Consider the following 13,956-nt stretch of genomic DNA (forward strand, 5'->3'; position numbering starts at 1 on the left):
TTATTGAAAGGGTCATATAAAATATTGTATATGAAACTACTTTGTGGACTGATCTAATTTTTTAGAATTGTATTGTTTTTGTTTGTTTGTTTGTTTGTTTGTTTAGATTTGGGTTTTTGAGACAGGGTATTTTTGTGAAACATAGCTCTAGCTGTCCTGTACTCACAAAGATCACCTTGCTCTGCCTCCTGAGTGCTAGGATTAAAGGTGTACACCACCATGCCCAGCCCTGATTTAATATTACTGATTAGAATGACAAAATTGACACTCACATTTAAAATAAGAATAATACTCCTTTTGTAAAGGTGATATTGTTCAAGAAGAGAAAATAAGTTGTTTATACTCAATTGACTCCTAGTTTTGTGTGTTATTCTTACTGACTGCATGGCATTACAGACATTACACAGCTATTCTAAAGACTAATTCTAGAACACTATTGACTTCATTTTCTATAATGAAAAGATTCCTTAGCATCATCAAACTCAACAAAACTGTCCAGAAGATACTTTTGATTAGAGAAAAGAGAACGTGAAAATGAGAGTCTACAGTTTCCTGCTAGGGACATTGTCTAAACACCTAGAGCCCAACAAAATATGTGAAAATTGCTGTGAACCTCATTTTGAAATGTAGTTGCTGATTGGGCATTTCATGAGACCAACTAAAGGAAAGATGCAAGTAAAAAGAGCAGTAGACTTGTGCTGTGGTTTGAATCTGAAATGCCCCTCGTAGGCTCATCATGTTTTGGACTCCTTTCACTAGATGACAGAGTGATCCACCCTTTCGAGTTGCTAGCTCAAACCGTGCTCTTGGCTTCGCTGTTTGCTTCCTGGTTCATTGTGGTGTACATGATCTCCAGCAGATGCTCCTTCCAGCCTGCCATGCCATCACTATCTTGGTGGACTAAAGGTCTCTGAAACTGAGAGCCACAATAGGCCTTCCGTCTCTTAATTGTGTCTGTCAAGCATTTCATCATAGAGACATGGAAGTAATTAATAGAAGTTGGAATCCAATGGTCTTAGTCCAGATATTGACATAAATGGGTTATCTCTAAAAAACAGGGGGGGGGGGAGGTTTCAGTGCACCCAGTCAACCTTGGACTTTTTATTTTTATTTTAATTTTTCGGTTTTTCAAGACAGGGTTTCTCTATGTAGCCCTGGCTGTCCTGGAACTCACTCCAAAGACCAGGCTGGCCTCGAACTCAGAAATCTGCCTGCCTCTGCCTCCCAAGTGCTAGGATTAAAGGCATGCACCGCCACCACCTGGCAGATTATTTTTGAAGTAGTCTATGCACATGTGTACTGATAAATGAGAAAAGTTGGAATGGGATCTATTTGTATAAATTCTGATTCTTTATCTGAAACAAGTCATAAATATCTACACTATGTGCCTCTTTCAATTTTCTTATTACTGCTGCTCTTTTTAACAGTTCTTATTTTGTAGAGTTTGGTCTTAATCCTTATAGTTATATGCTGTTTTCCAACTATATTATAACACGGCTTCCATAGTAGTCACACTCAACTTATTCCTTTCCTATTCACTGAACAGTCACCAAGGAGATAGAATCAACATCATCATTGTGAGTTGAGGTTTTGAACTAGAATTGGTACAAGATTAACAATTCTGAGAACTGGTCCTTGAAACTGACTTAAAGAAGCATGTAGTCCCACATGTAATGGTACAAACTGCCTGCCTCTTTCTCAGAATTACATTTCCTCTTTTTTAAAAACAATGTATTTTTAATTATGCATGTGTATTTGGAAGACAGATATATGCACTCCAGTGAAGGTGACTGCAGAGGCCAGAGAAGCTGGAGTTACACAGACTGTTGACAGTGGCTTGATGTCAGTGCTAGGAAATGAACCCAGATTCTTTGGGACAAACCCATATGAGCTTTTAAGTGCTGAGCCACCTATCTAGGCCCAATTTTCCATCTTTTGACCAGCAAACTTTTAAGTTGCTATTCGTTTTCCAACAAAAAGAATATTGCAATTTTTTTCTTCCTCCCTTTTCTCCTTCCCCGTTCTCCTCATAGTTTTGGGGATCCTCCCCAGGACTTTGTATGCTAAGCAGGTGCTCTGTCAATGCTCTCTGCCTCCAGTCCAGCCATCAGTTTTGGTACTTCACCGTGTCACACGGAAGTCTTAGTTGTTCTTCTGCTGGATGGGCATTTAGTAATAACCATGTAAAGGGATCAACTTTATTAAGAGGTGAAAACCATTTGAAAAGATGGCCACAGCCATTTCTTTGGTTTTTTGTTTTTTTGAGACAAGGTTTCACTATGTAATCCTGGCTGGCCTGGACCTCACAGAGATCTCCTGTCCCTGCCTGCAGTGAAAGGAATGCCCATGTGCTTATTTGTAATCACAGCTACTGAGGAGGATTAGGAATTCAAAGCTGGCATGGTCAACATAAGAGGCACTCTTTCAGAAAAGCAAAAAGTAAAAAAAAAACAAAAAGTCATGACAGTTGTCATCTAATAATTGTCCGTACCAAGTTAGAATTTATTTTCCTATTCATAAGTTATGTCTTCTTCATTAAAAAAAGACTCCCTAAACCTAATGACACACACCTATAATCAGCACTTGGGAGGCTGAGGCAGGAAGGTCATGCGCTTGAGGCCGTCCTGTCAGGACTTTGCCTTAGAAACAACCTGTAAGACAGATAAACTCCTTCCCCACATTGCTTTGGGTTGCTGTTTACTACAGCAGTGGAAATCTAAGTAGCACACTGCCTAAGCACATGATGACTACAAGTCAGTAACAACTAAGATGGGATCCTGGAATGTGAAAAAGAACACTTGTAAAAAGTGAGATCTGAACAAATGATGGTCTTCAGTTGATGTGTCACTATTGATTCCTTGGATACGAGGTTAGTAATATAGGAGCCTTTGCAGTTCTGTGATGGGGGTAGGTGTGCAGGAACTCTACACCATCTGCTCAGATACTCTGTAACCTAAAAATTTTTGAAAAAGTAAAAAGTATTTTTAGTGCTTTGTAAAATTTGTTTGCTTATGAGGGAAGGCCTTAAATAGCTTTCCTGGCCTGGTACTCATTGTATAGAGTAGGCTGGCCTCCCAGCTTGCAGTTGTATCCCTGCCTCTGCTTCCTGGGTGCTTGTATTTCAGGCAAGCACATATAAAATGTATTTTTTTTAAACAGTCATAGATATGAAAGACAAGAAAAGATGAGCAAGTGAACTCACAGCATGGAAACAATATTTAGAGGTAGGTGACTTGTCTTGTCCTCTATGGAGTCTTTGCACACTGCTTTACATTATGCAGTGCCTATGTGGTCATAAGAGGGAATATCTTTGATATGATGTTATTCCTACTTTAGAAGTGAGAAGCTTAAATTTGGACTTGAGATATTATTAAATAAAACTTATTCCACTAGTAGTGGGAAGGCATCATTTAAATCTGTGACTTTGGACTTATGCCACAGCTCTGTACTAATGTCCAGCGGAGAATAAGGGTGACTAGAATGGAAGCAAAGTATTTTATCCAGGACACATTTTCTGAGGTCATGGCCCTGTTTTGGTAGACTATGTGATTATGGATAAGGTTCATCATGAGCTCTGGCTTTAAGGAATGTAAACTGTAATTGGGAAGTTAAACTAGTACAATTTGTGATAATACTAGATCCATCCATTGAACTGAGAGAGAGGGTCAGATCTAGAATTTCCTGCATAGATTACTGTAGATGGTAAGCAGTTTCAAGGTCATACCCCTACACTTAAGTACAGTCACTGCAGATTGGAAGATTGCTTCCTTTTACCTGAGGCAGCATCCACGGATACACATCTTGGCTCCTCTCCAGATGTAAAATAAGATGACATACACAGATGATAAAGCTAACAATCGCGTATTTAGTTAAAAAAACACACACACAACAAAAAAACCCTAGTTTTTCAACTAAGCATTTTCCTTATCAGTAAATAGTTCACAATTTGACTTTAAACTTGGATTCAAGAGAAATTCCATTTATTTAAATATAATAAATTATATGATAGTTGCACTTGCTGAATACTTACCATATGCCAGATACTGTTCTAAGTATTTTACAAATACAATATCTTTACACAACAACCCTAATTTAGGTTAATTTTAACTTTAAATTTACAAGTAAAGAAACTGAGTGGAAAGAAGTTTAAAATTTCATTTAAAAAGAGTTTAAAATTTAATCAGTACTACCCAGTTTGAGGTGGCAGAAACATGATATGAACAGAGGCAGTATAATTCTAGAATCCACATGTAGAACTGTTAAGTGTCCTATTCACTTGCCTCCTAAAGTATGCTTGCTTATACCATAATTTATCTTGAAGGCATGTAGCTTATCACATTTTAAAAATTATTTTCAACTTCTTAAGCATCCCAACTGCTAGTTAGCAGGGGCGTAAAAACGTCTATTATTTGATTTGCTTTAAAATTAGTTCAATTAAATACAGCCATCAGTTAGCATTTTTACTGATATGCATGGTTGATACAAAAATCAAATAATGAAATACCCATTATTAGCTAAATAATGGCAAGAAATTGGCTATGATCATTTTAATTGATAAAGAGGAGCCATTGAAAAAGCTCATCTTTTCACTTTAAAAACATTTTTAAAAACTTGGATTAGAAGAAAACTAATTACCTGATACAATAAAGCCATATTCCAAACCCCATCATATTCAGTGGTCAGGATTTCTGGGTATCACTTCTTTTTCTCTGTGTCAATTCTTAGTCTAGTCCAAGGATATGATGCTGAGGTACCATTGGACAGAATGCTATGCTTCCAGAAATGTAAAACACAAGTACATATTGATATGATTACAAAAGCCCCCTTGTGTCATTGATTGGCATGTTTGTATGCCAATTCTTCTGCTCACCACACTATGAATACTCTGCATCTGGACAATGACACTAAAAACCTCCAGGTAATCTACTCTTCACACAAGTGGTTGCTTAGAAACAGAAGCAGGACATGTCCTCCATCTACTTAACTTCCCACCACTTCTTCCTATCTACTTGAAATAAAATCCAAAGATGTCTAATAAGCCACCTCATTTGAGAAACCACTAAAGGAAGTAACACTGCTCCTGGGAAGCTCATGTGAAATAGGTATTAATGGGAAAAGGAAATTAAAGTGATTTGCCTCTACCAAAGATTACGTTCATTTGTTTATTCCTCCCTCCTCCCTCCTTCCTTCTTTTCTCTCCTTTCTTTCTTTCCTTCTTTCTTTCTTTCTTTCCTTCTCCCTTCCTTTCTTTCTTTCTTTCTTTCTTTCTTTCTTTCTTTCTTTCTTTCTTTCTTTCCTTCTTTCTTAATTTCTGTGTACTTCTAGTTGTTCTGGAGCTTGCTCTCTAGACCAGGCTGGCCTCAAACTCAGAGATCTGTCTCTGCCTCCCAAGTGCTGGGGTTAAAGATGTACACTACCACTGCCCAGCCCTACAAGCATATTTTGTGTGTTTGTTGGTTGAAATTAACTGCCCTCCTCAACTTTAGGCAAGGTCTCATACAGCCAAGCCTGTCCCCAAACTGAGCTGAGTTTGAATTCCTAATCCCCATGCCTCAGCCTACCACAGGGTAGGATTATAAGCAGTGTCAACAAGGTCACAGATCTTGTTATTTATGAAAGTGCTTTTTTTTTTTTTAACAAGAAGAATGGAAAATATCCAGGAGCTGTACATGGAGAAGTCAGGGAACAGGGGTAGGCAGTTGGGGAGTGTGTGGAGCATACCAGAGAAAACCTCTCTGTACTGCTTTATTCTAACCAGGGTTCATTCTAGGTGGCAGTGGGTCACTTTGTTAGAATAACTCACAATATAAATTACTTATTAACCATCTGGAAGAACCAAATTTACTTCTATAATTTTTTTAGGATAATACTGACTTATACCGAAAATTCCATTTACTATTGTGGAACCCATGGATTCCTAGATTTAGAAGCACTTTAAAGTTTATTTTTGAAACTCTTGTAAAACTCAGGAAGAATCTTATAACTTAGTTTTCAATAGTGTACATCTGCTACTGTATAACTTACATAAACCAAACCTCTAAGAGTCAAGTTTCTCTCTTGACCACTTGGCAAATTATTAATCATTTTTATAACATGGGCCAACTAGAATCTTCTGTGTGATTCCTGGCTAGTGACAACTGATATTCCCAAAGTACTTTATAATCTCTATCATAGCACATTGATATTATCACAAAAATGTCATCCTTCATGTGTTTATGTCATTTATTCAACATGGCTGCTATTTTTAGATGAAGGACAGAACTTAAGTCCAAGGCTCTCTATATCAACCTATATAAGTGCCTCTCATATTAGCCTCTAAGCTATGGAACTTGCAAGTTAACTAACCAGTAAGATTTAAAACAGGAAGCTAGTAGAGGCTTAGAGATGATCTTTTTTGGGAGGCACAACACTGTTCAAAATGATTTTAAGAGCTGTGGCTATGTGTATTTATATTTGAAATCTTTTGTTTACAATAAGTGGTTTTATATAGTCCTAAAATTATTTGAGACACAAGTAAGTGATCAAATATATAAATGGTTGGAACTTATTGGCATAAAGAATAGTGGAAAATATTTTGTTTCCCTGAACCAAGCTCTATATAGATTTCTTTAGCTCATCCATATCAAATTCCATCCATCCAATTTGCAATTGCTTTCATTTTCTGCCAACCTCTACTCCAAGATATTAGTTTCTTTGATCAATAAACTTCATTCTAGGTCTCTTGTACTTTGACCTTCTGATGTATATATAAAGCGTCAATTTTCCACTATTTAAAATTATTTAAAATTTTTGTGTATATGCATATTTTTGCTCCAGGTCAGGGATGGATGTCAGAAGACAGCTTTCAGAAATTGATTGTTTCATGTTACCATGTGGGTGCTAAGGATTTAACTCAGGTTGTCAGGCTCAATGACAAGCATCTTTACTCACTGAGTCTTCTTGTTGGCTAAGTTTTACATTATTAGCTCTAGGGGGTCACATGTTAAAAATAAGCAATATCACAGAAACTTTCTCTGCTGGGTTTGACATAAAAACAAAGTTTAAAGATTGTACATCTAAATATATAATTATATAAATTATATAAACTGTATATGTGTATGTGTTAGGAGGAGGTGATGTTCACATGTTGGTGCAGATGCTCTTGGAGACCAGAAGAGGGCACTGGATCCTCTGGAGCTGGAATTTCAGGCAGTTGTGAGCTTCCCAACATGAGTGCTGCAAGAGCCCTATGTCTTCCTCACTGCTCACCCCTCTCTCCAGACTTATAGATATATTCTTTATAATAGGTATTTACTTCTTCATAACCAATAAGTGGATAAAGTTGGTTGAGAGCCATAAAATAGTACTTCCTAGGGCATATGGTGTGGTAGAAATTGCTTCTACATAATGGAGTAAATTTGAAGAATTAGGATAGTGAAGAGTAGACTCTATTTCAAAGAGCAGAGAAACATGGGAAACCATAGAGTGAAAAACAGGACAGCTTGAAGATAACAGTGAAACAAAAGAGAAACATAGCCAAGAAAGCAAGTGACACACAGTTCCATCCATGTGGCTGTACAGCAGGGGAATAAGCAAGCACCTCAGCTCAAGGATCAGTTTAAAGACCATGGTGAAAAACCTAATGCAGACAAACCCACATCTGCAAGGCTTAAGTCCACGTGGGCATTCTGATGAGAGAGCGGCTCCTCTGTGGTGATTCAGCAGTCGCTCCCACTTGAGTGGTGTGGTGTAGACACCATCTTAAGAAGGTGTGCAGTTTAAGACTGAGACGTCTTTGAGACTCAATAACAAAGAGAAACCACAAGTCACGGAGCTGAGTGAAACCTGCCGCAGTCCTGGTCACTGACCCATGTGTTACTGAATGCAAGACTGAAATGGTTGTAATGCAGCACAGAGATTTCAAAAGGATACTTCTAAAACTCAACAGTCTTCAAAGATGAAGCAATCAGATGACTGAAGTAAGGAAGTCAATTCAGGATGTAAGTAGGGAAGTCAACAAGACAGAAAAAGTGATCAGTATACATGAGAAATATAACAAAGAGCATGAGTCTTAAGGAAAAACCAAGTAGAAATGTTGGAAATGGAAAAACTCAGTCAAATTTTTTAAATGACTGGAAAATATCACTGTCTGAGTTGGGGTTTTATTGCTGTGAATGTTATGCTCCGATTCTGCGGGAAACCCAGGAGAGCTCAAGAACTTCAGAGTCCACTGCAATCTTGCATAAGAGTCTTTTATTATGAGTCAGACTCAGATTGCAAACCTTCCCACAGCGTAGGACAGGCGTGCAACCATGAGCTTGGGTGTCTTGGCACTTATACACAGCATAGTTAGAGATTCTTTGAATGCTTAGGGTGAAGGGGAGGGAAAGTGGGTGAGGTAAGTCATAATTCAGACATGGTACCATTTGGTAGGGTGGAATCTCGAAGCTGAGAGGGGGATTCCTCTGACCTAAGGATTAACTTTATGGGGCTACCAGGAACTAGTCTTATGGCCGGCCATAACTGTCTGTGACCTCTGATTACCTTTCTTCTATGATTTAAACGTGGGACCCTAATCTCCCTTTTTCCAAGGATAGGCACCAGCTGCACCTGGGAAGAGTCCTGCCAGTTATCAGGGAGAGTGCTAGTCTAGGTGCCACTGGAGCTGGGGAGTTTTGTCATTTGTCTCACTCAAGCTGGCACCCGTGGGTGGCTCGACCAGGAGTTGGGGAAGAATCCCTGCGTTTGCTGCAGGGAGGCTGGGGGGGAGCAGTGGTTGCAATGGAAAGCAGGACTTCAGAGGGAAAAACGCAGAGGCAAGCTGACTGTGTGCCCCACCACTATTGCTGTGGGAGAGAGTGTAGGGTTGGGGGAGGGGGACTTCTGCGGAAAGTGCAGAAGCAAGCTGCCTGTGCACTTCATGAAGATATGCCAGGACTGCCAAAAACTTGAGAAAATTATCAAGAGACAAAATCTGAGAAGTGGTGGGGTAGAAGAAGCTAAGGTTAAACAACTAAAATCAGGGGCTCTAGGGATGACTCAGCAGTTAAGAGTGCTGGGTTCGGTTTCCAACACCCACATGCACAACTGCTTATAACTCCAGTCCTGGATAGCCAGTGCTCTCTTCTGGCTTCCTCAGGCACCAGGCACACAAAGGATACACAAGCATATGCAGATAAAACATTCATACACACTAAATTAATTCAAGAGTGAAATGTTAAAGTACTAAAAGGATAGAAATCTATTAAATGGAGTTACAGCAGAAAATTTCTTATGTCTAAGGAAAGAAAAAGCCGTTCAAGCATGAGATATTTAGAAATTCAATTAGACATGGATAGAGAGAAATCTCTCCATGACACATTATAGTCAAAATGTCAAAGTACAAAATAAACAATCTTTAAAGATACAAGAGAAAAATACTAACAGGATAACAAAAGCAAGTCTGTCAAAATAACATGTTACCTCATATCTCATTTTCGAGCCTCAAAAATCTACCAAGGAGTCGACCTGGATGCAATTGCTCTAGGGTCTCTTCATTTCAGCCTGGAACATGGGTCACCATCTCTGATGCAGCAGAACTTGGGGGAGGGTGAAGCCCCAAGTTCTCAGCAGGATAAGGTTTTATAGGAAATGGTAAGCAAACAAGGGGGTTTCTAGACTGACACACATCTGATTGGGGGGCCATTACAGAATTTTGTTGCCATTTTACATAATTGGCGGGTGCTGGAAGCCAAACCATAAACTTAACTTCTGCCTTCCTCCTGATTGGTGGTTATTAGGAAGTGAAGTGCCAGGGGAAGGCTTGTAACCAGGAGATGTAGATTTGTGGGGGAGTAACCTAGAAACTGGTGCTAGGTACAAACTTGTTAGTTAACTCGAGCCCTTCCTGATGGACACAACAGCCTCTACCCCTTTTCCAGGTCCCAAATAAACTTCCCTTTATATTAGGCCTGTCAAATGGCTTGATTGTTCAGGGGGATACCTTGGGAGGGCCCGCCAGGGAGTCCCCTCATGCCACATTTTATAAAACATAACAGCAATCATGTGGCTTTACCAAGGTTAAAGCGTACATGCTTTGTGTCTTCATCATCTTAAGATGACCACAGAGCGTAAAGCAACAGTTATAAAATGTCTCAGTCCAGTGGAGCCCTTAGTTCTTCATTGTATTTCTTTTTAGACTAAGGAAGCAACAAGTCTCCAAAATATTTTGGATTAGTATGGATTTTTGTATGATGATAAAAATTTAAGGTTATATTTGTTACAACATGCTATATATGTGATTCAACTCTGCTTTGGAATATACTATATATGATGACCAAAATTTAAGATTATAAAAGTCTATTCAGATTAACAAAGGTTGATTTAAGATGTATGTCTAATTGCTTTTGTCTTTGCTAACTGTTTAACACCAAACTGCTAGGGAATTTAGTTAACAACATATGTTTGATAAATAAGGTATATTTGATAAAGAAGATTTATAAATTCCTAAGGTCTAATCAGGTTTACGGTAATATTTGTCTAGTTTCTTTGTCTTTCCTCACTTTAAACTTTAGCTACTTGGATAAAGCCATACCTCCCACCAAAAACAAAACAAAAAAAAACCCTGCGATATTCTATAGTGGTGCACTATAAAATGATCAGTGAAGTTGTCAGTCTCCCTATGAACTATTTCCATGATTAAAACTTTCATTTTGATAACAAAAGAGCTCCAATTTAAAAATTGTTATTTTAAAGGCTCAAATGTAACAAAGATAAAGCTATAAAATCCTAATCTTACAAAAGCTGTTTGGTTTCAGACTGACAAGTGACTAAGATGCATATTTTACATATCAGCTGCCCCAGCCCAAGGGGCAGTCGAAGGGGGGTGGGGGACCACCTGGAAGAGAATGAAGGGACAAGAGATGCAAAGAACGAATAGCAAGTCAAGAAGTCTGATCAAGATGACAAATTTTTATTGTTCCCACACTTGGTTATATACTCACAGAAGCAGGATAGGGGGTAAGGGGAGGGAACAGGGTCGCTTTGTCTTCAGGGAGTGCAGGTGTTCTCAAGAATATTGGCTAGGTAAAAAGTTCATGGGGGAACAGAACAGAATAGGTTGCTAGGTACTTGTCCATAAGGTCTATAGCTGTTTGTTCCCAACTGGGTTAGTAGTTAGGCACCTGTACTTGTCTGCAAGATCTATAGGTGTTCTCATAACAAAATGAATTGCTAGATACCTAACCACAAAATCTATAGCAGGTATTCTCATAACAAAATGGGTTGCTAGATACCTAACCACAAAATCTATAGCAGGTATTCTCATAACAAAATGGGTTGCTAGATACCTAACAGCAAGATTTATAGCTACTTGTTCTCATCTGTGCTAGTACTTTCTCACTGAGGCAGCTGTTCATTTTCAACTGGGTTAGTACTTTCCCACAGAGGCCAAGGCTTTGTGCCAGTAAGCACTTATGGCTGACAGAGCAGTTAACCTTCAAATGAGGTTGCTCCCAAATATCAGCAGTCCTCAGTCTCTATCTGGCATACCCTGCCCCCAACCCTGAACTTTTTAGCCCAGTAGCTAGGCTGCCCTTCCCCCAGAGGCTCTTCCCTATTAAATCCAGACATTTTGGTCTCCCAGGTCTCTCCTTCTCTCTTTCTCCTCTCTTTCTCTCTCTGTGTCAGCACTCTTTCTTCCTTTCTCTTCCTTCTTACCTCTTTCTCCCTTCCCATGGTTACTTCCCTGGCCTCTTTCCCCGGGTCTAGTGAACTTGCCCGAGAACAGCTTCCCAATAAACCTGCATTTAATATACTTTAATCTAGCTTGAACTGGCTCATTTCACTGGTGGAGAAACAATTTATCAAAAGCTATTAACGTATAAACTGTTAAAGATAATTAAGACATACAAGTTAATAGTTACCTTATAAAATGATCAATTTCTTTACTGTGGTTAGACTATATTTGTAGTCATGCTAAGAACTAATGCAATTAATTACAGGAATTAGCTTTATTTAGCTTCCTGTATATGGTTGCAAAGTTAAGCTTAAAGCAAATAACTAAATCAAGTATGTTTAATGGATAGATGATTCTCAAATTCAGATGGTCCTCAAAGTCAGAGATCTGCTGACTATGGCATTTAAAATGTTTAATTAAAGGGGGGGGGGGCTTTTGTGATAGAAGTGCCAGCTCCTAGCAACATCCCTAGGATCTCCTCCAATGAAGATGGGGGCACAGAAGAACTTCATCTAGAAGTTTTTAAAAATGTGGCGAAGTCAGCCACTGATCAAAGAGGTGCCCTTCACCCCACCTGTCACTCTTTCCGAAATGAGGACAGGCAGGACATCGAGAAGTTGCTTGCCCTGTTTTGTCTAGACCAAGTAGTCCAGTTCCCCAAGGTTCCCACTCCACAAAGAAGTCTGTCAGATCTTCTAGATCTGGCCACCAAAGACTAATTCGGCTCTGGGACCTCTGCCCACAATGATTACAGAGGACTGAACCTAGGGCACTTGTTCAGGTATTCAGTAAGTCTCTGTCATTTTTAATAGTTTTGGAAGCTGCTGGTCTGTACTTCTGTTTACTCAGATGAAATTTATCCATCTCAGATATCTGCTGGTGTTGGTGAATAGTGATGGCTTTGTCATTTAATAGCAAAAACCAAGGCTTCAAGGCCTACTTGGTTATTTTCATCTGTAAAAATCAGGGCCACAGTCCTCACTTTCCTGGAGCTACTACTAGGTCTAGACGCAGTTTACCTTGATAGCAGATGCAGGTTGCAAAATTAAGATAGACTCACAAAACAGGTTTCAAAGTAACTTTTTACTATTCCTTTATTTAAAGAAACTTGCTTTACACTAACTGCTGTTAGTAATCAATCAGCTGTGTCTTGTGGTAAATAACTGGAAAAAGGGTGATTTAAGGTATATTAGAAAAATGAAAAATTCTTCAGATTTTTTTCCTTTGAAAATGCTATTATTACATTAAGACTTCAAAAGTTCAGAGTTTTAACATTAATCAATGGAATTTGGATAAGCTTTTAACCTAGCTCTGGTAAACACTGACTATTATCATAGTTACAAGCTCAAGATTTTAAGCTCCCTTTGGTTGTCTTCTAAGGATAAACTTAAAAGTGCTTCTCATTGTTGTAAAACATCTGTCTAACCTATACACCTAGTTCTTCTGGGTAGAGGAAAGAGTGGTCATGCTTTTAGCCAAAATCGTTTTTGGGTTCCCAAGCTTTTACTATGACTCAATGGGAAATTCAGAATACAGATTACAAATAATATAATGCTAACATATCTAATATTATCTTTTTGTAAATAAAAAAATTATTGTAAGTTTCAGGGAATCAACTTGGATCCACCCCTCTTAAGTCAAGTGGACTCCAGATAAGTTCTGTCAATCAATAGTTTACCACCTGCCTACTCCTGAGGGTGGCTCTCCTCCCTTTTCCTGGTTTAGAGACTGGTTCCCTCCCCCAGGCACCAGGACCCCAAACCTGAAAGTTTCAAATGTGCACTTAAGAAAAAAATTTTCCATTTGTCAATTCTTGATCTTAGAGCAGAAGCTATTGGCGTTCTCTTCAGGAAATTTTCCCCTGTACCTATTTGCTCGAGGTTCTTCCCCACTTTCTCTTCTATTAGTTTCAATGTATCTGCTTTGATGTGGAGGTCCCTGATCCACTTGGACTTGAGCTTTGTACAAGGAGAAAGGAATGGATCAATTTGCATTTTTCTACATGTTAACCTCCAGTTGAGCCAGCACCATCTGCTGAAAATGCTGTCTTTTTTCCACTGGATGGTTTTAGCTCCTTTGTCAAAGATTAAGTGACCATAGGTGCATGGGTTCAATTCTGGGTGTTCAATTCTGTTCCATTGATCTACCTGCCTGTCACTATGCCAATACCATGTAGTTTTTATCACAATTGCCCACAGCTTAAGGTCTGGGATTGTGATTCCACCAGAGGTTCCTTTATTGTTGAGAATAGTTTTGGCTAT

At 38.8% G+C, this 13,956-nt stretch overlaps 1 pseudogene; it reads right to left on the reverse strand.

Annotated features, from left to right (window-relative positions):
• Positions 1-793: 793 nt before the first annotated feature.
• The window catches only part of LOC116101352, a 59,899-nt pseudogene continuing 46,736 nt past the window's right edge, over positions 794-13,956 (reverse strand).

Source organism: Mastomys coucha, unplaced genomic scaffold (assembly GCF_008632895.1).
Source record: "Mastomys coucha isolate ucsf_1 unplaced genomic scaffold, UCSF_Mcou_1 pScaffold21, whole genome shotgun sequence".
NCBI lineage: Eukaryota > Metazoa > Chordata > Mammalia > Rodentia > Muridae > Mastomys > Mastomys coucha.